At 41.0% G+C, this 26,538-nt stretch overlaps 1 protein-coding gene and 1 long non-coding RNA gene across 2 annotated transcripts in view; one reads left to right on the top strand and one right to left on the bottom strand.

Annotated features, from left to right (window-relative positions):
- Positions 1-3,817, top strand: part of LOC109296917 — a 386,887-nt gene extending 383,070 nt beyond the window's left edge. The window contains exon 3 of the long non-coding RNA XR_002097096.1: positions 3,756-3,817. This is a non-coding gene — a long non-coding RNA (uncharacterized LOC109296917). The remainder of the gene's footprint in view (positions 1-3,755) is intronic.
- PCSK2 (proprotein convertase subtilisin/kexin type 2) overlaps positions 1-26,538 on the bottom strand; it is a 245,917-nt gene that overhangs the window by 210,353 nt on the left and 9,026 nt on the right. The gene's annotated exons all lie outside the window — the stretch shown is intronic.

Here is a 26,538-nt window from a genome sequence, read left to right as displayed (position 1 = left end):
AGAAAATTATCTTTGATTCAAACTACTTTTTTAATTTGCTGGCAAACTTTGTATCTGCCCTGCAATTCCATGTTCACTAGATGGGGAAAATGGAGAGAGGAATTTACTGCAACAGCCCAGTTGAAAAGAGCCTACAGTAAATGACTGAGCTGCCACAGAAGCATCCCATGAAAAGGATTCTAAATAGGCAGATACCCTGTCTGCTCCTACACTGCTCCTGGAAGGTAATTTGTAATACCAGTTGCAAATGATTACCCCTATCTGTATCCTTGATGTTGCCTCAGCTGTTCCACTGTGAAAAGCAGACAGGACTAATGGAGCCAGCCACTACCCATTCCTTAATGACTCAATGCCCACCTGCTGTGAGGAACAAGGAAATGGGTGTATGCATGCACTTACTTGTGTTTGCATTCAAGATGTGAGGGAGGAAGAGGGGGTGCTACTCTTCCATGTTCGCTTGCCATATGTGTGGTGTCCGAGTTACGATCTAGCCTTTAATTCTTATTTTCGGTTTACTTGAATGAAACAACCTTTAATATCACAGAGTTTTTCAAGAATGCCTGAAGACATCATGATCTCATAGATCTCAATATAGCTGCTAAAGAAGGGGTATTCAAACTGTAGACATGTTCTAGCAGATTTTGTGAGGTATGCCGGGATGAGATGGTATATGAGACATTCTCTTGGTAGTTTTTGTATTCCAGTACTTGGCCTTTACCTTGAACATTAATGAAAACAACTACAGAAGAAAATTCATTGTAAACAGAATGGAAAAATGTGTATACATAGTATATTATGGAAAAACAGTAAATGCACCTAAGCAGCTGAAAGGAGCTCAGAGTAGGATTGGTATTATTTGTGGCTCAGCAAAAGATACAACATTCAAAATCTGTCACCAGTTTTAAGAAGTGACAAAAATAATGCTATTAAAAAACAAAATGGGGGTTGGGCTTCAAGCTTATCTTTATTATTGAATTGTAATGGTTCACCCCCGTGCTTTATCCATCACACAAAAATTTCTATATAAATTATAGAGTACACAAAAAGCCAGGAATGTATTAAATCAACCTTTCCCATATCTGCTGTTTTGATTCATGTCTACTCTCTGCATAATTTAACATTTCTGTTCTCCTACTATATCATATAACACCATGTCCCTATTTCATGTTGCTGCTTCTCTCCCACCATTTTTAGCCATTCTATTTTTTACTCCTTGATAGTTCATCAGCCTTAAATGGGGCTGCCTGAACTAGTGCAATGGTGCCTCTCGTAGGCTACCAATGGAGACTTAGCAAAGCAACTACTTGTCTTCAGAACAAAACAATTATAAAATAAAAACAAAGAAATGGAGAAATGTGAGCTAGGCAGAATTACTATTAGGTGCTTACATAATCAGCTGAATACTTACAAGTAAAGGGTAACTATAAATTATCTATGTCATGACAGGAGATTTCAAGGTCCCTTCTGACATTTTTATTAATAACTTGGATGGATGCAGAAATAGAGAGCTTCCTGGTCAAGTTTGCAGATGAGGAACGGCTGAAAGAGGTAGGGGTATTTAGTCTGGGGAGAGAAGACTGAGGGTTCAAGGACCTGAAGGGCAAGTATAGAAAGGATGAAGATGGGCTTTTCTCAATGGCTGTAGGGGACAAGACTAGGAGCAATGGACTTAAGCTGCAGCACAGGAAATTTAGGTTGGAGATTAGGAAAAACTTTCTAACTATGAAGATGGTCAAGAATTGGAACAGGTTACCTGGAGAGTCGTGGAATCTCCATCTCTGCAAATTTTCAAGAGAAGGTTAGACAGACACTTGGCTGGGACAGTTTAATCAGAGATGATCCTGCCTTCAGTGGGGTGGCTGAACTAGATGATCTTATTAGGTCCCTTCCAGCCCTACTCTCCTATGACACAAAAGTGGAGGACTTGCAAACACTTGTGGTGTAGTGTTAGAATTCAAAAGGATATAAGGTGCTATGCCTAAGGAGGTAAAACCAAATCAAGAAACACAGCATCACTCTGCAATGTTTTTGTGTAAAATTCAGATCTCCTCAACAGTATAAAACTTCATGGGACAAGAAGTATTTGTGAACCTAGATAACCTGTGAAATATATACATTATCACCTTTAATTACTAGCAGCCATTCTGAGCTTAATATTGGAGATACCCATTTTGCTAAAAAGTAAGATTATATGTTGAGCTGAGCAATTACCACAGAAAAGTACCATATTTTCTCAAATACCATGTGCCCCAAAATAAGACACACTTTATTTTTCACAGGAAGAATGTAGAGAAAAGATTTTTCCAGGGAGCCATGGCCCAATGTGACACAGAGTACTGGGCTCTTGTACATTTGATAGGTTTGTAGTCCTTAAGGTTGCATCTATGCCCCCTAAATTGAAACGGTGAGTTTTTAATTGAAACGGTGGGTTTTACTTTTCCATCACTGTATATATATTATTGTCCTGCTGGCTGCAGGTGCCTGATTCTCTTTTTTTGTTGTTTTTTTGGCAGAGCCTGTCTGCCTCTCTAGAAGGCAGGGGGCCATTAATCTGTGGTAGTACTCCGTCAGCTGACCCCCCGGCCATAAGAGAACCAAGCAGGCTCCACAGAAAAAAAGGATCAGGAGCCTCACTGCTTCTGCCATCAGCAGGCTCCTGCAGCTGGCAGAATGCCTGGGGCTGCCCGGGATGGGGTTGGTTTGCCCCTGGGGCAGTGCAGGGAGGTGGCGGGAGTGTGGCTGGGTGTGCTGGTGGCTGGAGAAGGTGGCAGGGATGGTGCATAGGATGCTGGAAGCCCATGCAGACTCAGAAGCTAGCAGCCTGTCTGGGCAGCCCCATGCCCTCTATACCACCCCCACCACCTTCTCCAGCCACCAGCACACCCAGCCACCCTCCTGCTGCCACCCCACACTGCCCCAGGGGCAAGCCAGACCATTCCCAGGCAGCCCCAGGTGTCTTGCTGGCCACAGGAGCCTGCTGAAGGCAGAGGCAGCAAGGGGCCTGATCCTTTTTTTTCTGCAGAGCTTGCCCACCTCTCCCATGGCTGCAGGGAACCTGACTAATGTCTGCAGTGTTCCAAGTTGCAACATTGCAAACTAAACTATATTGGGATGTAGTTTAGTTTGCAATGATGCAAACTCATTTAAACCCCCCCAAACTTGTATACATGTAATTTGTGATGCCATTAAGGCACAGAAAGGGAAATTTTCATCATGTGTACATTGTGACATTGTCACATGTACAGGCACCCAGTAAGTCTGCTTGGAAACAGAGAGTGTCCAGGAAGTGTGGCATCCCAGGAGCCAGTCTGGATGAGGTGTCAGGAACTTCCTGGTGTGGCAAGAATAGGTCCCAAGCCCTTACAAGTGCAGTAGCAAAGCTCTTCCTGCTTTACTGTACATAGCTCTTGATAGAAGTTCTTGTAAATAATGAAGTATTGTTTCCACACCCCAACCTTCATCAAGATAGAATAGACCACATGAAGCAGCTTATTTGCCCAAACCAGCTCAACTGCTGCTTCACAAGCTACGGTGCTCCAGCAAAACCTACTGCAGTTTCCTTAGCAATTATAAGAGGTTTAACAGTGGACTCTCCCCTGCTGTTTGCTGGGCCAGAGAGAAGCGGGAGCCATTTTAACAGCCATTAAAACATGCCATCTCCAAGCTTCTAATCCTCTATGTGTTTAGGGTGCGTCTACACATTACCGTACAGTGACATTGCTATGGCACCATATTTTAGTATTTCCTTTTGGAAGTACTAAAGCATGGTGCAGTATGGGTGATTACTGCACTGTGCATGTGGAGCACAGTTAAATTTCACCACTACATTGCCTTAGTGGCGTGCTATACCTGAGGAGCACACTGCTATGGTGACATAGCTGGCAATCATGTATAGACATACATGATTGCTATGTCACCATTGTGTGCCATATGGAGACAAAGTGCATTGCTACGTTGCCGTGGGGTGACATGTAGATGCACCCTTAGTTAAACAAATAAAAATCTGCTTTGCCTGTTAAGACACACACACATAAAAGCTGTTACAGTATTCAATTAAATGAACAGGCAACTATATTTCTGAGAAACATCTGGAGGTCATGGTGGATCACAAACTCAGCATGAGTCAACCATGTGATGCAGTTGCAAAAAAACCCCAAATACAATTTTGGCTGCATTAACAAAAGTAGTAGCAGAAGAATGCCACTCTATTTGTCAAGCCTCACCTGGGATATGGTAATCAGCTCCATGTTCCACATTTTCTGAAAGATGTAAAGGAACTGGGGAGGATTCAGAGGCAAGCAACAAAGATGATAAAGGGACTGGAATGTGAGATACATGAGGAAAGGTTGAATGATCTAGATATGTTTAGTTTGAAGGGAAAAAAATAAGGGGGGATTTGATAACAGTTTTCAAATATTTGAAAGGCTGTCACAAAATGGATGAAAGACACCTAATCTCCCTTGCCACAGAAGGTAGGGTATGAAGCAATGACTTTAAATTTCACCAATACTGATTTTATATTAAATCTCAGAAAAAGTTTCTTACTCTCCAAACTGTAAGAAAAAGCTGCATAGGGAAGTTGTGGAAATCCCTTCACTTTTAATTTTTATGGTTTTCTTGTTCATTCTTCTGTTTTATAAGTTATTCTGTTCTCTTACTGTAAGCTGACCTGAGCCTTTGTTAGGAAGAGTAGTGTATAAACTATCTAAATAAATAATACATTGGCGGTTTTCAAGAACAGACTGGCAGGCATTGAAATTGCATTTGAGCAAAGGGTTGGACCAGACAACCCTTAAGATCTCTTCTAACTCAGTGACCCTACAGTTCACTCCAGTGTTTTACTAAGGTTATGCTGATGCTTCTCCACTGAATCTATGGAAATGCATCAGTGATGAAAGAGGCTCACAAGATGCCCCAGTTGAGCAGATCACTTAAAGCTGAATGGGAGCTTCATTTAAACTACCTGCAGGACTGACTTCGAGGATATATTTAAATGCTTTGCTAAATTGGGACCCCAATAAACAAATGTACTATGCAACCATCCATGTGTGAAAGGAAAGCATAGGTAACATGTAGCAGCCCAAATGTTCTCAGATGTTCCCTAAATATCCAAGCTGTAATTTTAAGGGACCCTAAATCTTTCACCCCTTACTTGATCAATATTTACATCTGAGAAATCAAAAAAACTATGCCTTCTAATAGTAAGTGTATTTAAAACCTGCATGTGCCCCCACTGGCCTGACTTGCTCTGTTGCTGTTACAGTCTGAGAACCAAGTGTTGCCTTGTAGCAGAAATTAGCAACCTTTTCATCCCAGTTTCACTGAGTTGCACTGAGGATGCTTATAAATATTCATTGTGCATTTTAAAATTCTCCCTCACCTCAATTAGCATAAGAAATCACTTTATGTTTTAAATCCACAGACGGAAGCCAAGTCTGAAGTCAAAGGCACTCAATCACTATAGTGATGAGGGACATGTAAGTGTGAAGATGGCTAGAAAGGAAAGGCAGCTTAAGATACAGAAATCACATAGAACAAAGCTAACCTAAGAAAGAACTAGGGAAAAAAATGTTCTTGTAAAAAATGGGAAATGCTAATTAGGGTTGAGGCTGTACCGTAGGGTTGCTTGGAACCTACCTGAAATTTCCTTCGGTATCTGCCTAAGGCACAAAGTTTGGACCTTATTTTTATACTTTATTCAAAGCAGAGCACTCCTGAATACCCAACGTTTCCCAGCACCACACTTTGCCCCTGGTGTAGTATTGGCTGAGAGGGAAAAGAATCTTAAATTCTCTGATATACCTCTAGGTTCAGATTCAAATCTTCCTGAACCCTGGTAGCGGTCAGATCCAGGTCTAAGCTTTTTTACTCAATTTCTGCAATCTGTTCTTTGGCAACCCCAGTTCATGTATTAATGAGGCTGGACCTTGCTTATCTAACATGTTAAAGTGCTAGGCTGAGGCTTCAACAGCTTTAAGATTTCAGCCACATGAGGTGCCTATACATGTGCAGTGAGGCTGCTCGGACACACTGTAATTACAGTGTGTTGGAGCAGACTCAATTGATTTAGAGGTTTATCGAGTCTGCTGGAGCCTGGTAATTACCGTGCTCCAGCAGGCTTCAGCATCTCACATATCAGTGTCCCCACACTGAAAAATGGCAGCGGGGAACTTTAACTAAACCTTGTTGAATGAGCTTTAGTTAAAGTGCTCCCAGTGCCATTTTTCAGCATAGGGATACACTACACACTCCAGGCGCTTTAATTACAGTAGCTCTCAGAGCTTTTCCCTCGCCCCACACCCAGAGCAAGGGTATAAAATGAAGCCTCAAACCTATTACTGAGATTCCGTAACGGAAGGTAGTTCTTGTACAATGCTTTCAATTGCACTAATACATTTTCTAATATTAAGCTCTCAGAATAATTCATAGGTCTCTGCATTGGTTGCTCATCTGCATATTCAGCCTTATTTCATATGCATTAGCTAACCATGTGCTATTAAATTAAATGGTTTCAAACAGAAATGTAAGAGGATGACAACCCAGTTATTTAGACCTAAGAGGGTCTGTTCTTCTCTTCTTACATTTAGACCTAAGAGAGCTGTTCTTCTATTCTTTTTACATAATAACTGAATGGAAATTTTGTAATATATCCCATAATGACAACCTTGGATGTTGTTATTGAGGGTAATGATTATCCCTGTAAAACACTGGTGGCCTGGCTTAATGCACTTTGGGTCCATCAAAAGCCAACTGCAGTTGATAGAAATATTGCCACTGACCTCAATAGGCTTTGAATGATTCTATCCTCACAATAAAATTGCATCTCCAAAGAAAAGGCTAATGGATACAGTTGGATATGAAACCCTGGATGGGCGAGAATCTTTAACTGCGGATTTTTAAATAGTCACGTCTCTGCCACCATCCCTCTCTGTATCTACTTTGCTAGATAAGATTAAATGCCTTGACTGGTCATTGGACATAAATTTAATAAATGTAGGGCCAGGGAAGGAAATAAAACCATGAAATGTTTATCTACATAGTATACAGCATCTATATACTAGATACTTTCGATAGATATTTAAGACCTAACTCTATTGTGCTCTGTAATTTGTGTAGCCATTTATACCAGTGCAAAGTTCCTGTAAAACACTGCCAGAATTAATTTGTTTCTGAATTAAAATTGTTAGAATTTAAATTTCAGTATCATGAATCACATGGGTCTAGTTTTTTAAAAAGTTTCTAAGGTGAAGTGCATTTTCGCAGCAGGTAGCTTGGTATTTGAACTCTGACTCTACCCTGCCAAAGGCTAGTATCAACAATCAGACCAAATATGCTGCTTAAGGGATCATTTTTATTAGTTTATGGTTGGGTGATGGAGTGCTTGTAAGCCTTTGATCAGTGATTCCTAACTTTATTTGACTCCAAGCACCCCTCAGAAAATGCCAGCTCTTAGCTTTCACTTGTTTCTTGACTACTACTAATAATAGAGCTATTCTTCTGTTGAAAAGAACTTGGGAAGACCACAAGTGGTCAGAATATTTTTGACACTGAGGGTGTTGGCAGATGTGCAGCTCCCCCACTGTAACTCATTGCACTTCACAGAAAGTACCATGAGTTACAGCAATCCCTCTCCGCTCCCACCTCCAACCCAACAGACATTCTCTGTTGGCTCCAGGGTGGTGGTGGATTGAGCTCCACCTTGGAGCTGGCTGCATGTCTGCAGTCTCTTTCCCCTAGCTCCCCCCTGCCCCCTGCTCTGGTGCTGTCTTCAGGATGGGGGTGGGGAAGGGAGAGGAGGGAGCTTGGTCTGGGGTTTGTTGCAGGATCGGGCACTTCTAAAATGCTCTGCAGCTGTGCACTTCTGTCAGGGCATGGCTGTAGAGCACTTTCAGGGAGCCAATTATGTGACAAAGCATAACTTCTGTCAGCACCCTATGGACTCCTATTTGAAATCTTTTGGTTTATTTCGCAAATCATACGGAGGTGCTCGCATACCTAGGATTATGCAGCACCCCATGACACCTTTAAAAGAATCTCAAGTTCCTTCTTAATTGTTCCTACACAGGGATTGAGGAAGTTTCCCCTATCTTTGTATTGCATAAAGCACCATTATCATGCAACTGAGAACCTGACCAATGGTTACTTCTCTGGGTATTAGTGCCAGCAATGCTACAGGAAAAAGAATGCTGCATGCTTGCTGAGAAACAAAAGAATCATGGAATATCGAAAAATGTATACTTATTGTGAATTTCTGACAGCAGCATCTTCCTTTCTTTACTGCTAGATATGGCCACTAAGAAAATGAAATGCAGCCTCACAAAATCATTCAGCTAAATGGTTCTGTGGCAACCACACACAGATAAACATGTTATATTATTTAAAGAAAGAAAGAAAATAGGAATTCACAAGAAACTGAAATCCAAGCAGTTTTCTTAAACAGAGAGTGCAAGGATGCAAAATTGAGACTGACAGTTTTGGTGCATGTTACTTAGCCTTCAACTTTAAAAGACAGTTAAATAAAATCAGTCTCTAGCTAACAAGGTCATGATTCTTGTACCATTTACCCTGATGAAGGTTTCAGGGGAGTAGTGTAAATGACACCAGAATCTGACATCTGCATACTTCTCTCAGACTACCACTACTCTTTTGCAATTTTTATGTTTTTAAGGTTACCCAAAACTAACTAGATTTCTTCTTCCTCTGCCTGCACAATCCCTGTAATCAGTCCCATTTGTTCCTTCTTCCTATTTCTGGATTTTTTGTTCAAGACTTTGACCTGGTGAATGCTAATGCTGAGCCCCTATAATGAAACATCTTTCAGTATGAGCTCATCATTCAGAGACCAGTAATGATCTCAATAACTTGAGTGTTATTCTGGACATAAGAACCAATACTCCAGGAACAGTTCAATATGATTATTGCTTTCTCTGAGCAAAGTCTGTCAATTCCTCACAAATGTGGAGCTCATGATACACATCTCTCAAACCTGGCAGAAAAAATTCATGTTCTCCAGGGCAAGATTTATGGGGGTATATACTGGTGCCCTTGCATCCCCCTTCAATTTCTGGTCTATCCAAAGTTTAAAACCAACTGCCTGGAAGTGGCAGCAAAATTTCTAGTCGGGAAGTGCTGAGGGAGTCACTTGACCTCATGGCTCATAGTAATCTACCTGATCCCTTCTAAACTCTTCATTCCCCTCTTTACCCCTCTCTTCTTTTGAATGGTCTTTATATCCACCAATCAAGCTATCCATTGTTCTGCCATTCTGCTGCCTATTTGCTGCTCCTGGTAATGAATCTCCTCTTTAACAGGCCTACAGATTGGTTTAACTCATTTCAATGAAGTTATATTTTTTTGCTTCAATCTTAAACTGAATAATACAGCTCTAGTCCCTCAGCATATTAGTTGAGCTTCTAGTTTACTTTTAATTGGAGAAATATGTATTGTTTTTATATGTGATGTGATACAGTGCATCCTCAGCACTACCTTTTCGAAATTCTAAATATGCCCATGAGGTTCTCTCTCTGTTAGACACTCTCTAACTTTAATGCAGAAATAAATGAAGCATGTTGTTGTTCACATCTTCCCTGCATTACGAGAGTAACTATATTTTCTGAGTGTCAAAAAGAGACAGCCTCCAGAACCCCCTCCTTCTGCTCTCCAGCACACTCAGCTGCCTCAGAGCATCAGTATCAATTGAGCATACCATAGAGCAGGAACGGGTGGGGGTGGAACTGGCCTACTGGCAAAAACAGGTGGAACTGAGTTCTGTCCATTTTGTGCAATGTTTAGTGGCTGCCAGTAAGCATAATATATCTCAAATAGCACTAAGCATAGAATAGATTTATTTTTTCAGTTTGGCAGTTGAATGGACAAAAAAAAGCACCGTAGTGATCCAAAAATTGATTTTCTCACCACATGAAAAACAATTAGAAATTTAATTTCAGATTGAACAGAGTTTGTATTAATCAATATGGAGCATTTGGGTTTTGTATACTCATAATGAATGCCAGGAAAACCAAAGTTCTGGATTTGCTGGACTGCTGTAGTGACTACAGGCAGTCCTCAGACTTACGACATGACTGGTTCCTGAAAACCGCGTCTTAAGTCAAAATGTTGTAACTCAGAACCAATTTTCTCATAAGAAACAATGTTATAAATGGGGGATTCGTTCCTGAACCAAGGCCCAATACCTTATTTTCACCAAAAATACCCCAGAATTCTGTACTCGATCTATTATAGATGAGTAATATAGCTACATTAATATATATATATTGTAAATAGCAATCATATTGATTTGGAAGGACTTCTTTGAGGTGACTTTGATGGACTTTTTGAAGGGTTCTTGGCTGGAGTCTTCTCAGGAGAGAAGTTGGCTGCAAGTTTATCTGGAGTCTTGTCTGCTTTCTTAAAGAAAGTGTCCAAGGAAGCTTGGACAGATGTTCTCCAGGTAGGTGAGTGACACAGCGAAGTTGTTTGCCGGCATGGCTTGCATCAGATCAAGCGTTGTAAGCTGAAACTGGCATTGTAAAAGTGAAACAGGGTGTCAATTTATAAATGTTGTAAGTGCGAAATGTTGTAACTTGAAACTTTTTAAGTCAAGGACTACCTGTACTCTAAATCAGAAGAAGATTGGATTGCTAACAAGGGAAATCTACCTCAAAACCATGCCCTGAAGTCAGGTAAAAGACAGGAAGCATGGCAACTTAGGGTACATGCAGACATTATACTTAGATCACATTTAAATCAAGTTAGCTAGGGTTAGGTCAATCTAAGTACATACGTTCAGGGAGTTTAGATGTCCAAAACACTGGACTAAAGAATCTCTCACTCTTACTCTCACTTTCTCTCTGGCTCAAGAAGTCTACTTAAGGAGAACAAGTTCAACAGAGGAAACAGCCAGCATCCCATTCTAGAATACACAGCTTCCTAACAGGCACCCCTGTGGGAGAAGGGATCAGAGCCCTGTAGGCAAAGGAGAACATAACATGGATTTCCACCATGACTGATGAGTGCTGTAACAACCGAACAACTTGGAAAGAGAGGAACCACCTCCTTCTTCCTTAATAGTTTTGTCACTCTGACACTTTGTTTCATTGGTATTTATTACAAGTGCCTGAAACACAGAAGACAGGGCAGGTTAGCACCTAACTTGTTCAGAGAGGCATCAGCTTTTGTAGGTGACAGCCTACTTAATCAGATGCTACGAAAAGAACTGCAGAAACCAGAGGGTCCCTATACATGTGCTCGGATGCATTCTAATTCAAATGCATCAGAGCAGACTCAGTTAATCAAGTCCTCACCATCACATGGATTCAACATCCCACATTTCAAAATGCCAGCAGGGGCATTTTAACTAAAACTCATCAAACAAGCTTTAGTCAAAGTACCCCCACAGCCATTTGGAAACATGGGACACTGAATATATATAACACTGTGACAATTTAATTAGAGCAGCTGTCAGAGAGCCACTCTAATTAAAACACCCACCCCCAACCCAGAGCACATGTACAGACACCCAGAGGTTCTAAATGGCTCCGCTAATAGCTCCCTAATAACTACAGAAACAGATAAACATACTACCTTATTTGAATTAACAAAGTAAATAGAAATTCATTAGAAGCTGAAATCCATACAGTTCTCTTAAACAGAGATCAAGGGTGCAAAATCAAGACACACATCATTTAGATTCTAAATATTTCAAACCCCTGCTTACTGCAAATCCACTGACAAAGTAAGTTGTCACCACAAAAGCTGATGCCTCTCTGAACTAGTTAGTCTCTAAGGGCATGTGCACACATTTGCAGCACCCTGTCTATGATCACATGGCTTGCTTTAAGCCATGTGCTCCTAAATCAGGTCCCCATTTGTGCACATATTCACTGGGCCTGGTAGCTGCATTGAGAATGTGATCTAAGAAAGCTGGGCTCCGGAGAGGGGTAGATAAGATCAAGGAGGGCTAGCAGGTCCATGGGAGGGGAGGGGGCTTGGTGGGTCCAAGAGGGTTTTCATGGGATCTTGCGGGGAGGTTGGTGGGTCTGCAGGAAGGGGGCTGGTTGGTCGATGGGCAGGGTTGTCTGTCTGGGGGTGGGAGGGTCATAAGACTAAAAATAGCTTGATCAATTATTAACATTATCTGAGAAAGACCGCAGTCTTTCCTGAACAGGGCAATGGATTGGGAGCTGGAAGCTATAGCTCTGATCCTTATCTGCAGTTTGGGCAAGGCCAAGGTACTTACTTAATTTTTCACACCAATTGAAAAAAAAAAGGAACTTTTATCTTGCTGGGATCCTATGACCCCTGCTGACTTCCTGACCCTGGGGCAGGGGGCTAGACTCAATGATCTTTTGAGGTCCTTTCCAGCCCAAATGTCTATGAAATCTATTAAATAAATCCAGGAAACTCTGCTCCATTTTAACAGGCAATGCAGGTGCTTAGAGTACATCACCTTTGTGTTTCACTTGCTTACCCACCTTGTATTTCATTGGGATTCATTAATTAATGTTTATACAGTGTTTTGAAAATATAAACTGCTCAATGTAATTATTATATATTCATATAGGGGTGCCTGTCTGACACTCAATAACTATTTAAATAATATATGGTAGCAATTTCCTCTTCATAACAGTATATCTGCCTAAAAGAAAAACCATGTTACTAAGACTGAAAAATACCCCTATACATTTATCATCTCAGAATTTAAGGAAAAGAGTATAATTTTTAACTAAATAGGACAAGTATTTCTGAAAACAACTGTTGCTACTAATAGAGCCAGTGTAATGAGATTTTGGCCTTTCCTCCCTTCTTTTTGTTGCTACAAGAAACAGAATTGGGTGTTTTCTCAGCAAAGAGAATAGGTATGCTGCAATGTGGGGCATTTTAGCTCAAAACTTCAGGTAGAAGTCACTTGAGTATCTTGAAACATAAGGCAGAGCCCCCAATGCTAGCACCAACAAGCAGAAAGTTAGCTCCCTGGTGAAGACTGTTACTAAGATCTGATGAGATAGAAAAGTCTGAGCTGACAAGACATGGTTATTGAATCTTCAGTTCATCAAAGCACTCAAGAATGATTTAATTCCATCTCTGCTCAGCAAATCATGTGCTTAAAGTGCCCTCAGCCTCAATGTCTCATTAACATGCACTTAAATGCTTTATTGATTTGGAACATAGAAGTTCAATCACAAGTTTAAGGTCTAAATCAGGGAGCTCTATAGATAAAAAGAGTTGAGATAGAATAAAATTGTTGGTTACATCAACAGAAATATCCCAGAAAGCAGATAATAGGTAGATCACCATGTACAAGTGCTAAATCTGGGTTTGTCAATATCTGTGCAAATATTTTGACTCTTTTTGTGACAAAAACTTTTGCTTTTTTCCCCACCTCCATAACAGCTTTCCTAGTAATAAGCACTTGGGAAAAAACTCTCCATGCAGATGTCTCTGCTATTGAACCACAGTGAATGTGTTTTCCAGTTCACAGGTGCACATGCGATAATTGTAAAAGAGAAGAGGTTTTAAGATTTTTGAGGCAAGGTATCAAGGACAACCAGAGACAAAAATGAACACTTTAGGCACGTCAAGATACGTGCACATGTGCAATTTGCAGCACTTCAAAGCTGCAAACTTGAGGTGCTGCAAACTGCATGTGACACACATGCACCTGTTTGCCATGATGCTAATTTGCAATGCAGCACCAAAATTCAACACTTGGTGGTCTAGGTGTAAAAAAAATCCACCACTACAAAAAGTATTGTGGCACATACAGTTGTATCATGAGCCACCAGAAATGGAGTCTGGCTTGATAGAGTCAGGCTCTGGCTGTAGGCCAGGCTCCTAACAGCCAGATAGATGCTTCTGCTGCCCCAGAAGTCCCCCAGGACCCCAGGTAAAACTCTTTGCTGGCCCCAGCCTTGCCTACCTCACCCAGGTCAATTTGTCACATGCCAGAGCATGTGGCAAGGGTGTGCCCTGGGACAGAAAGCAGTGGCACAAATATATACCACTGCTTTTTATGCCACAGGAAACATGCACCCTGGCAAGTGCACGCTCATCTGAGCATGTCCTTTGTATGTTTTATTTTTAACAAATCAGTAGTTGGAATCTAGGACAAAAGTGGGGTGGAGGTGTACTGTAAAATACAGAACAGAAAAAGGAGAGAGGAAAATGACAGAAATCTCTAGGATAGCATAGTTTTCCTCATTCCCTTTAAGTTCTTTCTTTAATGGTTGACAAAACACTCTCGTTAGGAGTTTTGACATTGTCACATGACCATTTCAGGGTCAAATTCAGCTCTCCTTTATGAGGCTGTTAGTCTAAAGTAATCCAGCAGAACCCTAGAGAATATTCTATGTTCACCCCAGCATGAGACAGCAGCTGGTCTAATGCTATGGATAACTGAGTTCCAGATACAAGGGGACAGAGAAGATGAAACCAACCATCACGAGTGGCAGTGCTGAAAGCAGGGGAGGAAATCAATAGGCTATCACCCAAAGCCCAAGCTCACTGAACTTTTAGGCAGCTTCAAAATAAAGCTCTTTGTGGTTGTTAATTAATACATGCCAGCAATTTATTGCCGGCATAAATTGAGGTTAAACTACTGCGTGCTGATATGTTATCTTTCTTTTATTACATCAATCAAGCAAGACAAGTATACATTTTGAATTAATTGCTCAGTGTTTTCCTTCCTTTATATCCTGGGATACTGGCTTGTTTACTGATATGCCATATATTTTGGATGCATTGGGAAAGGGAAAAATGACAGATTAAAGACAGGATACTGTGTGGGGGAAACCAAAAGAAAGAATAAAAGAAAGATCTGAATATTTTTGGCTTGGTTATTTTAATCTTTTCCTGAGTTGTAGCCCCAAAGGATCTGTAATTGTATGAAAGCGCTTGAATGGATACATGTGTGAGAGAGAAGAAGCACAATTGTTTTAAGCCTGGATCATGATGGAAAATGTAGATCTGAATTTCAGACATGTCAGATTTCAGATGTTAGGATCTGGTTCCATAGTCCCAGGCATTTTAACATGAGGGGCCTTAGAAAAACAGAATCTAATGCTGGGTTCTGATGTTCAGTATACCCTGACCACATGCACACAAGCATCTCAAGGTTGTTCAGATCCGGTGAAGGACTAGTTCAACCCTATTTCTTAGGTGATCAATGAAAGAGTGAAGTATCCATGGTATAGAAATTTACAATTAATTGTCTGGATTGTGGTTATGCTCAAAGCCCCAACCAGGGATTGCTATTGTGCCAGACAAATAATTAAGACAAAAACCAGTCTCTACTCTAGAGAGCTCATGGCCTAGGAATCACAACCATGAAGAGGTTTGTTAATTTCACTCATGCGCTTCCACAAACACTGTAGGGAAAAATACAACTATGCCTGAGAAGACAGAGAGTAGGGTTTTAAGGCATTCTATGTGTTTTCTTAGTTACCAGAAAAATCATGTAGCTCTTGTTTGATATTCAAATAGCCCTGTTTCTCTTCATACTGAAAAACATTTACACACACACAAAAACATATATCTAAACATTATTTTTCAGGTTTTTAGGTTTTTATATGCTAGCAATTGGGGAATGGTGCTCTAGCAAAATTATCTGCTCATAAGGAACTGATGAGTAACTACACCAGGCCAGTCATGGGTAGCTGGAACACACAATTGCTGACTGGGTTCTATGCAGACATTTAGGTCATTCTTTCCATTTCTTTTATGTACACTGGGAGCATCTACACAAGATGCGACATCACCATAGTAATGCGCTATAGTGATGTAGCTCATCGCTACAATAACGTAACTTCAGCAGGCACCAACCATTACACCATGGTTACTGTGCAGTAACAATGACCTACTGCACATTAGTTTGTTGCTACTGCACAATAGGGTTGAAAACAACCCAAGAGCCACTGGAACTGCACAGTACTGGTGGTTACTGCATAGTCATTTAGTACAAGTTGTTTTTAGCAATGCTTTTAGTACTGAAGCATAAGGGGCATGCTTTTAGTACTAAAACGGGGACATGTGCAGATGTGCCCAGAGAGAACTAAGTTAGGACTGTGACATCTGCATTGAAGATTTAATTGGAAAGATAGATAATATCTGACATAGCTAGGTGCGTCCTTTTTTTCACTTGGGTGCATGAGATACATCATCATCCGTTTTATGCACACAAAATCCAAATGCACCCAAAATGAAAAATAATAATGGTGGGCCATACCCAGATTTCCTTATCCAGTGTGATTAGTAAGCCCCTCAGCAGTCACTGAGTAAGAATGAAGTTCATGTGAATTAGAACCTCAGGATCTGGCTTCATAATAATGGAAGCCAAATCGTTATCCAATTGCTGCTATATCACATGTGATGGCCATGGCAGATTTTCAAACAGCACCAAAGAAAAAATTGTGATCCTCTTGTTCCCCAAAACAGACCCTCACCATTTAGGTTATCATAAAATCTACATTAATTTTAGCAACATAGGGTCAGATTTTCCAACATCTGTTTCACATTGACTTGCAATAAGCACACCAAATTCTCTTGGGCAACTTTAAAAGAGCAGTGGCAGACATACTCACTAGGGCTGTGTGTAGCCCTGGCCCTTGATTCGATTCAGTGGAGATTCAGCCTGATTCAGTGGCCAAATCTCCAAATCCAAATTGAATCAGAGGACCCTTGAATCTCTGCAAATTGAACTGGAACCTTCTGAATCGATTTGGAGAGATTCAGAAAGATTTGGTGATTTGGACATAGACATAGGTTTAAATGGGTTTTTTTACATACTTCTAGGTAGCAGGTGGCTCATGAATGCAATGCTGGGGTGCATGGACTGTCCCGCAGGAGCACAGGGAGCTCCCCAGTGTGCTTGGCAGCAGACCCAGAAATGGACCAGAAGTACTTCTGTTCCTCTTCTGTGTCCAACAGGGAGTGCACTGGGAGGCCCCCCTGTGCCCCACCTCAGCAGAAAAAAAGAAACAAGAAAAGCCCTACACTCACCATTTCTATGGGAGGGTGGTGATCCCCACTGCCCCACACTGCCCTGTGCTATGTGGGGGGGCTCTGCACAAGCCCTCAAAGCCCCAAGGCTATGGTAGGAGCCAGTGAGTCCCCGGGCTTTTCTCTGTTTTTTTTTCTTAAAGGGTCAGAGCTGGGGCAGGCAGGGCAGCCATGGCAGGGCTGGAGGAGTAGGAGGGGATCAGGGGGCTCATGCAGAGCTCCCCATGCAGTGTGGGGCAGTGGGGGACAGCAGGGATTGCTCCCCCACCCGGCAACATCCAGTGAGCACCAGGGCAGGGGTTGGGGTGACTGGGGAAGTGGGGAGGGGTTGGGGGGCTGGCAGGGGTCCCCCCGTGGTCCCCTCCCCCGCCCCAGTACTTACCAGTTCTGAGTCCGGCTCCAGCTCCTTGCTGCAGCTGCCGGGGACTTCCTGAATCATCAAAGCTCTCCAAAGCTTTTCTGAAGATTTGGAGAGCTTTGAATTGATTCGGACCTTTAAATTGGTCCCTTGATTCGATTTGGATTCAGAGATTCGGCCAGCAAATTGGACCAAATCTCCTCCAAATTGCATCACCACCCAAATCTTTGCACAGCCCTAATGAACATGTATATATATATAATGAACTGTACATACATACCTAACACAATACACACACGCACCTAACACACACATATATATATACATATATATATGTATGTCAGCCTGTCTGCCCATTCATTAATGTGCCTTAGATACTGAGCATTTAGTTTAGTACTTCCTTAATTAAGTACTAACTAAATAAGTAATACTTAGAGTAACTGCGCAGTAGCACTGGTGAACGGTTATTTAGTGATGCTTACTGTGCATCAGCCTAAAAAACTGTGCAGTAGGCTATTAGTATGATTTTTGTCATGACATGATACTGCAGTGTTATTAGCCTAATGTGCAGTTAGCATCTCATGTAGACACAGCCTGCATATACCTAACACAATATATACACGCATGTGTGTGTGTGTATATATATATATATATATATATATAAATATACAGATACATATAAGTACACACACACAAATGTATGTATATACATACACACACATGCACACAAATTAATATGATCTGCCTATCACAAGGATAACAGTGTATGAAAAAAGATAAATATTATATCCATAAGATCCTGTACTTTATTTTGCAATTGAAATTCTTTCAAGAATTAGCCAAATATTTTATAAATAGAAACCACACAAGTGGGTTTTTTTTATGTATGATATTTTTAATTAGAGCTGAGTGAATGAGCTGAGTGAATCATAATTTGTTGGAAGTGGGTTTGTTTACCAGAATTATCTCTGGGTGCCTGAACAAAAAAGGACAGAAGTATGGAACAGAAATATGTTGTATTCAAACATAATCTGCACTTAAAAATTTTTAACTGTGTTAATTACTAATTTTTTTAATTTTTAACTATGTTAATTACAGTTTTGTTTTGTTTTTTACTTAGGCAATTATACCGGTAAAAGCCCAAGGATAAATGCAGTCATATTTTATTTTGCTTTGCTGAACTGAACTAAGCTAGGCACGTTAGCACTTTCATACCAATTTGACTGCACCTACACTAAGAAATTTTCTCACTTTAACAATTATGCCTCACAGTTACAGCAATAAGATTTTCAGGTGTAAGAACTTTTACCTTAGAATTTATGGAGCAAGGAGAAAATCTATAGGATAACAGTGTTATCTTCTGCATTTTCAAAAGAGTTGGTTCCCCTAAAAAGTGATGGACTGGCAGCTCTAGATAATGAACAGGTACAACAAAAATTCAAGTATTCCCACAATTTACCTCAGTCCAGTTCTGAAAGGATTGAGACTAATGGCACAATATCCACCCCCCAAACCCATTAAATCTTTGCTGAGGGTGTCTACATGTGCTTATTAAGTTGGCACAAACTCTGGGCTTGTTACATTGGAGTTTATTGCTCCCAAGCATCACATCTACATTGCATCTACCTTGCATCTACTGCAGCACATTGAGCCAGGGCAGAGTAGCCCCAACTGGCAGACTACCTGAGGGGTCAGCTTGACAGCCCAAAGCTGCTCCAACCTGACTCAACATGCTGACTGGGGCACAAGGATGCTCCAGTGCAGGGCTAGCCAGCTGACAGCCCCCGCACTGTGACAGCCCCCAGCCAGCTACACATGTGTTACCATGGCGTGAAAAACTCTGCAGCAGAATAGTACTTGTAAATACAATTAAGGTCTGGTCTTTGACAGTAGACCCAGTGGAAGTTAAAGATCCCATCACTCTATGAAAAAAAAATGCAGAATAACAGAACTGGCTCATTCAGGATATTGCAAGTGAGCTAGGGCTTTTCATTTCTAGGTCAGGAGCTCCTTCTGCAAGGGGCATTTGTAAATACTTGTATTTACAAGTACTATTCTGCTGCAGAGTTAATTAGTTTATTCCAGCTTACTAGAGGCACACATGTAAATACAAGATGTTTACTTTGGAGCTAATTAGTCTATGCCACAGTAAACGTCTCATGTAGATATGACTGCTGTTAACAAATTAATCACCCAAATAATTCTGGTTCTGAAATTAAGACACATACTTAGGAACTGGGCTGAAATTGTCAATTTATTTATATCTGTTGACCAAGACTAGACTTGAACTCCTATCAATGTTGCATCGCTTCACCTTGCTCTGTGCTTCTCAGCCCACCATCTCCTTGCAGGAGCTTATTTAAGTGTCTCACAAATGCCCCTCGCAGAAGGAACTCCTGACCTAGAAATGAAAGGCCCTAGCTCACTTGCAATATCCTGAATGAGCCAGTTCTGTTATTCTGCATTTTTTTTCATAATGTGATGGGATCTTTAACTTTCACTGGGTCTACTGTCAAAAACCAGACCTTAATTCATAGCACTAGTGCTGCTTCAGTCCTCATGTAATTTCATAGTTTCATAGTAGTTAGGGGTCTGAAGGGACCTGAATAGATCAGCTAGTCTAACCCCCTGCCACTGGCTGGATCATACAACCCCCTGCCACTGCTAGGATCATACAACCCCAGACAGGTGTTCATCTAACCTCTTTTTGAATTTACCCAAGGTAGGAGTGAGGACCACTTCCCTAGGAAGTTGGTTCCAGATCCTAGCCACCCTGACTGTGAAACAGGGCCTTCTAATCTCTAACCTGAACCTATTCTCCAGCAGCTTCTGGCCATTGTTCCTTGCCACCCCAGGTGCTGCTGGGGGGAATAGGGCCCTTCCTATTTGCTGCTGATCTCCCCTAACGAGTTTGTAGGCAGCCACCAAGTCCCCCCTCAGCCTCCGCTTGCTGAGGCTGAACAGGTTCAGGTCCCTCAGCCTCTCCTCATAGGGCCTGCCCTGTTGCCCTCCAATCAAGCGGGTGGCCCTCCTCTGAATGGTCTCAAGGCAGGCTACATCCTTCTTACAGTGAGGTGCCCAGTACTGGATGCACTACTCCAATTGAGGCCAGACCAATGTCGCGTAGAGGGGGAGTATCACCTCTCTGGACTGGCTTGAGAGGCATCTTTGGATGCACGACAAGGTGTGGTTGGCTTTGCTGGCTGCGGTCTGGCATTGGCAGCTCATGTTCATGTTCATTCTGTAACTGCACTGATGTCAAACTGTCTATCTACTTCTCATGTTGAAATCTTGATCTTCAAGCCAACAGTGCAGATTGAAATTAAATTAAAAAGTAAAGGAAACAGAGACTGTGAGAGAGGAAGAGAGTTGTTTCATACTCTGCCACCTCAGTAGCAAATCCTGATGCAATTCACCTCATTCATGAGAGCACAGAACAGTTCTGGTTCTGTCATATGAAGAGGAGGGGAAGGATTTGGGAAGGCTAGGCAGAGACTCAGCTCAGTGCATGCAGTAGATCAAACCTCTGAAAAGGCTCCAGCTAACATGAATCTATGAGGGGAAGTGTGTTGGACAGGACATGCAAGAGATGAATGGGCCATATGCTAGATAATGTTGAAAGTGCCCTTAAAACAAGTTCATTAACTAGTCAGCCTCTGCTGGCAACACATGTAACATTCCCTAGTTAAGATGTCCTTCCTGATGCTGCCTTATCCCAAAGAAATCCATAAATAAGGTCTCACTCTTGCTTTCCCTCCCACACAAAAAATTCCACAGTTACTCTTCCTCACAACCTACTTTCTCCATGTTGTCTTTGCTTCATTCCAGTTAGCATGTCAATCTTTCATCTCTTCTCCTTGCTCTGTGCTTCTCAGCCCACCATCTCCTCATAGGAGCTTATTTAAGTGTCCCACAAATGCCCCTCACAGCAGCAGCTCTAGGGGGTAAGCAGTGTGACCTCTACTGGAGAGTGATAGACATCTAGAGGCCTGTGGCGCTGGGGTGGTTGGCCAGGTGGAAAGTCAGTCCTTTCTCCTGGTGGGATGGAGTGGCGGTTGGGGCTCAGGATGTTTTTCAGGCTATGATGACCAGCTCTCCCCTAGGTGCTGGTGATCTCACATTACTTATGTGAAGGGGCAGGCAGAATAATGAATATATTTCAGTAGTTGGGTAGGGTAAACCAGGGATTCATCCTCCTTCCCAACTCCGGCTCTTCATCCTTTCAGCCTAGATTAAGCAGACAGTCATGGTTGGGGAAAAGATTGGCTACAGTGCACACTTCAGCAGCAGCTCAGTCTTTCCTCTCTTCTTTCTGTTGGGCTTCTGTAATTTCAATGCAGGAGGGGGAAAGGGTTGCAAGGACTATGTGATGAGTCCTTGGTATACTCTTTGCAGCACCAATAAAGGATGGAGGAAGAAATAGTACTCTCTTTCTAGATGGCAACAGCCACTGCGGTGACAGAAGAAACAACTTGCAGCTTGGCAGCTATCTGTATGAGTAGCCCCTGACAGATGTTCACTTTAAGACGTAATAGGAACTGATCCCTGGTTCCAACAATCGCATCTACGGCCATGCCACACATGCATTGCAAGAGGCACAATTTTGGGATCAGGGATTATATCTAAATCAAGCCTTACTTGCTGGTGCAGGAGGAGCCCAGACTCATGAGCCTGGGCTCCCCCTGCACCAGCAAAATGAAACCAATCAGCTGATTGTCACTTGGGGGCAGAAATCAAGCACAAGGCTTATACAGTGCCCCACACATGAGGAGGCTGGCACTGAACTGTGGCAAACCTAAATATCTTTACTACTGTTGCAAGAAGTGTACCAGCTGGGTGTCACACAAGCTATTGAGAGGTCCTGGCTACATGTTCCATTTAAAGTGTGAAACAAATGAGCCACAAAGTTACTATACATTATATGTGGAATAATTCTATGGCTCATCTACTGTATTACCATGCCTTAAGTTAACTTGCATGTGTGGCTGGGTTACTATTTAAGGCACAATTAACTGTTAATCTCATCTTAAAAGTAACGCATGTCAGGGGCCCCAGGCGAAGCCCCAGTGAGAGCTGGAAATTTAAACAAGCAGAGCTAGCCTTTGCATTTTGGAGTAGGTGGCAAAGACCCTTGTTTGTAAACTTAACTAACTCCTGTACACCAAGGGTGAATCACTACACATGAGACCAGCTGAAGGACTGTGGGGAGCATTGCTCAACTGACCCTTAGGATACAGTCCAGATTTACCTGGCCTGCTTTGTGTTGAGTATGCGGGCAGGACCCTGTAGCCTTCTTCCCAAAAGCTTCCACAGTGGGTCCATATCACTGACATTTTCAAGACCCTCTTCATAAGGGAAAGGGATAGTACTTCTTTTAGAAAATACTCCTTTGAAACAGGAAAAAGCACCTCTAAAATAAGGGGCTCTCCTGGTCTCCCTTCAGCTCGTCAGTGGGAGCTGTTCTAATAGATCCACTTCTGTAAGGATCAATCAACCCATTAGCCCATATGCAGAGGTAGCAGAGTCTCAGTTCTGAGCAGATCAGCCTCTATGGAAGAATTCCTAACTCTTAGAGCAGTGCCTAGTTGCTGAACTGGCCTGTACCCTCAAGGAAGTCTCTGCTCCTTGAGAAGTACTGCTGTATACCACATTTTTAGGAAACCAGGGTACCATGACACTTTATGCTGCTTCAAGATCCTTTTAAAAGTGCCATGCAATATTAGCACTGTTAAGTGTTCAAACGCCTACACAGTATTCACAAGTTAAAACCAAAAGATTTCAAATAGCAATAATAACGTCAAAGACATTCTGACCTATTGTGATCTTTCTTTGCAACAGAAGAATTCCTTTATTATTTTTTCATAGGAAAGAAATGAGTGAAATGAAGAGCTGGCATTTTCCGAAGAGTACCTTGAACCTAACAAGGGGTGCCCTGAGTCTAAAGAAGTTGAGAGCCACTGTTTAAGGCAATCGTTACTAGAGAAGTTCCTTGCCTAGTATGAATGGAACTAAATCAATATATACTAATTGCAAATCTGGTTTATTGCTTTCCAGCCCTCTGTTTCTTGGAAAAGTTGTTTGCATGTCTGTGTTTCTTTCCTTGAAATGTTCTGTTTGCCACTGAGATAACTGAACCCATTTTTAAACAAAAATATATAATTCTACATTTCCAGTCATGTTTGTAAGATCTAAAACACAACTTAAAAAGAAAGAAGCTTTCCTGGGTCTCTACATCTCCTCAGTTTTCCTATATTTTGAAAGAGCATTATAAATGAGGCAATACCAAGAGTTTGGATAATGTGCAGTAAATAGAAGTATAATTGTAGGCAACTTTATACAGAATCAGAATTTTGTATCTACATAATTCCCACAAATTACACAAATGATAACCAAGTCTGATGGACTTATTTCTAAAAGCAACATTTGAATGTATGTGTTTAGCAACAAAATAGAAATTCATCAAGCTTCTAAATAGTAATACAGCAATTACAGTAGGGAATAGCACCAGGAAACTCTGAACTTCTCATTTGACATTCTATGCTATTAAGTAACAAATTATCTGAAAAGCTACAGATGAATAGATAATTATTTCAGATATAACTACGAAGTTCATTGCCAGTAAATGCCGCAGCACTCAGGTCTCTACCAAATAAGAGCTGTTGAATACTTGATTCATAGATGTTCCTTATCTCATGTCATAGATCCATCTTCCTGATTATGTTTTTATGCCTTCTGCAAGTGCGCGTGTTTAACTGGGTTGTGTTTCTTCATTGCTGAACAGCAGTTTAAGGTGTTTCCTACTATACCAGGACAGTATCTTCATTTTTTTGGAAGCATGCAAAAGGAAATTAAAGGAAATGACAAAAAAAGGCTCCTTTCACATTTTTCCAGCCACTCACTATTTGTAATTTTCTTTTCTTAGCCACCCCAGTGTAATTCTGGAGTAAGCCCACTAATATTAACTTAAATAAGAGCAGATAACCCTCTATGGTCCACATCTAGGCTCTACCAATGCAATGGTTGGATCCCACCTACTAAGAATGGCCTTTCTAACTAGCAGGGGTCCTTCAAAATCCAGATAGCTCTGACTCCAATCTTTCAGGCTTTTGCAAAATGAAGAGCCAGTCATCAGCAGGGATCTTGGTTTTCTGTGATTTAAAAAAAATCCCCACTTTTCAGATTTAAAAAAATAAGCCCAAATCCACATTTTCCTGTGATTATAATGAAACATGATATATATCTATATATTAGCAGCATTTCATTTTAATCACAGAAAACGCATCAAAGCCCAGCCATATGCAGCTTTAGCAGCCAGATCAACCTTTTCTACTACTTAATTGCATAGCTTAGGCCCTCATCAATATACATGTACCATGCCCTTATGTGCCTAAGACAGTCAACAAACTCTAGCTGCTTCAACAATTAATATGTAAGGAATGTAGGTTTTCTTGCTTTAGTATCACATATAGCATTAAAAGTCTGTTCTATATACTAACCTTTTATTTTACCAGTAAATGAAAGCATTAATATATGTTACATTTCTAAAAAGGTTCTTTTAGTGTCAGAATGAAGGAATACTTTGTGTGAATGAATGTCCTTATCTTCTAAGATTACATAAACAGATGGGTAATTAATTATTGAACATGCATTAGTGTGCAGAAGCACTTTCATTTGAGGCCTCAGCTTGATCCTGTTGACTTCAGTGGGAGCATGAATTGATCCTATCTTTTAAAAAAATACAGACCTAAATTATACATACAAAGACCTCCTCCTTTTTTCTTTTTTACATTTCCACCTGCACTTGCGGATGCAAAGATCTGTTTATGCACCAGAGAAAATCTATTATCTATACACACTCTTTGCTTGTAGTCAAAGCCAGCACTTGCATTCATGCTACACTAAGAAATGCATATAGATTTTGCAAAGATGTTCCTGGTTGCAAAATACAGACACAGGTATGTTCATAGACGCCAGTTAAAAACCGCCCCCCAAAACTGCCACTGAACCTCTGAGTAGCATTTAAAGGATGTTAAGAGCCAACACCTCCATCCATTACTCATTCCAGATACTCCCTGACATCCCACTCATTTAGGTCCATAAAAACGTAGGGCTGCATTTTAAATATCAACACATTTTAAAAAGGCTTTCTGTTAAGATTTAGAGACTTATACTATGTCTAAACACTGTAGAAGAGTGACTTGAGAGCATTTTGGTAGGTTATAAAGAACCTCCATAATTACAGACACATCAGTTTGTCTTCCATACTGACTTCCATACCATGTAAATTCCTCTGTGCTCCCCAAGTTTCCACCATGCTCTGTAACAAAGAAAAAGGTATCGGCTGCAAATAGTGCAAAGTATTATTGGCCTGCTTGCATTCTCTTCAGGAGCCCAAATTCCAGTGTGCAGAATAAATAAAATACATGAATAAATAAAAATGTCAGAACCAGGTAGGAAAGTTGTACAAATCCATCAACATTTCTGAATTATTTTTTCTCCATCCTGAATAGCAACCAAAGTCAAGATCTTGAAAATGTTATAGAATCACAATGCAGAAAAAAAGTTTCATGTCAAGTTTCACTGAAATTGTTTTTAAATGTACTTGCATACCACCAGCTCTCACAAAAAACAGCTCTCCAAAATTGCCATGACTTAAGAGAGGAACTGATTTTTCTGTGTTGGAATAGAAGCATGGAGATGCTGTATTATAATGGCTGACAGCCTCTTTCAGGCAGCAAGTACAAACTGAGGATGCCAAACTCAGTATGCAGAATTTAAGAATTGTTTTTGCAGTCTGTACCAAGAAAAATGCTTCATTCAAATTTGTGACTATTACTCCATGTAATAAATTCAAGGTTTTTTTGAAAACAAAGTAAATTGGACAGAACACTATGAAATGCATAATACAGAATAATCTTCAACAGGCATATAGACTAGGGCTCAGAGACACAAAGATAGTTAGCAAACTCATCCATTTCAGCATGACCTGAGAATGTTTAAAAGGATCAAAAGCCAAAAAGCAAATAAGCCTGATTTATAAGATCATCCATTTAAATTAAGACTATACTGAATTGCTTTAAGGAGGCACACATAAATTGGAAGTAATTGACCAACAAAAACCAAAACAAAACAAAAAACCCCAATGTAGGGAAGTAACATCCAGATCACAATAAAAAATGGTTATT

Source organism: Gavialis gangeticus, unplaced genomic scaffold (assembly GCF_001723915.1).
Source record: "Gavialis gangeticus isolate Ggan-Ray unplaced genomic scaffold, GavGan_comp1, whole genome shotgun sequence".
NCBI lineage: Eukaryota > Metazoa > Chordata > Crocodylia > Gavialidae > Gavialis > Gavialis gangeticus.
Note: the sequence above shows the minus strand (reverse complement) of the source record. Positions and strands in the feature narration are given on the sequence as shown.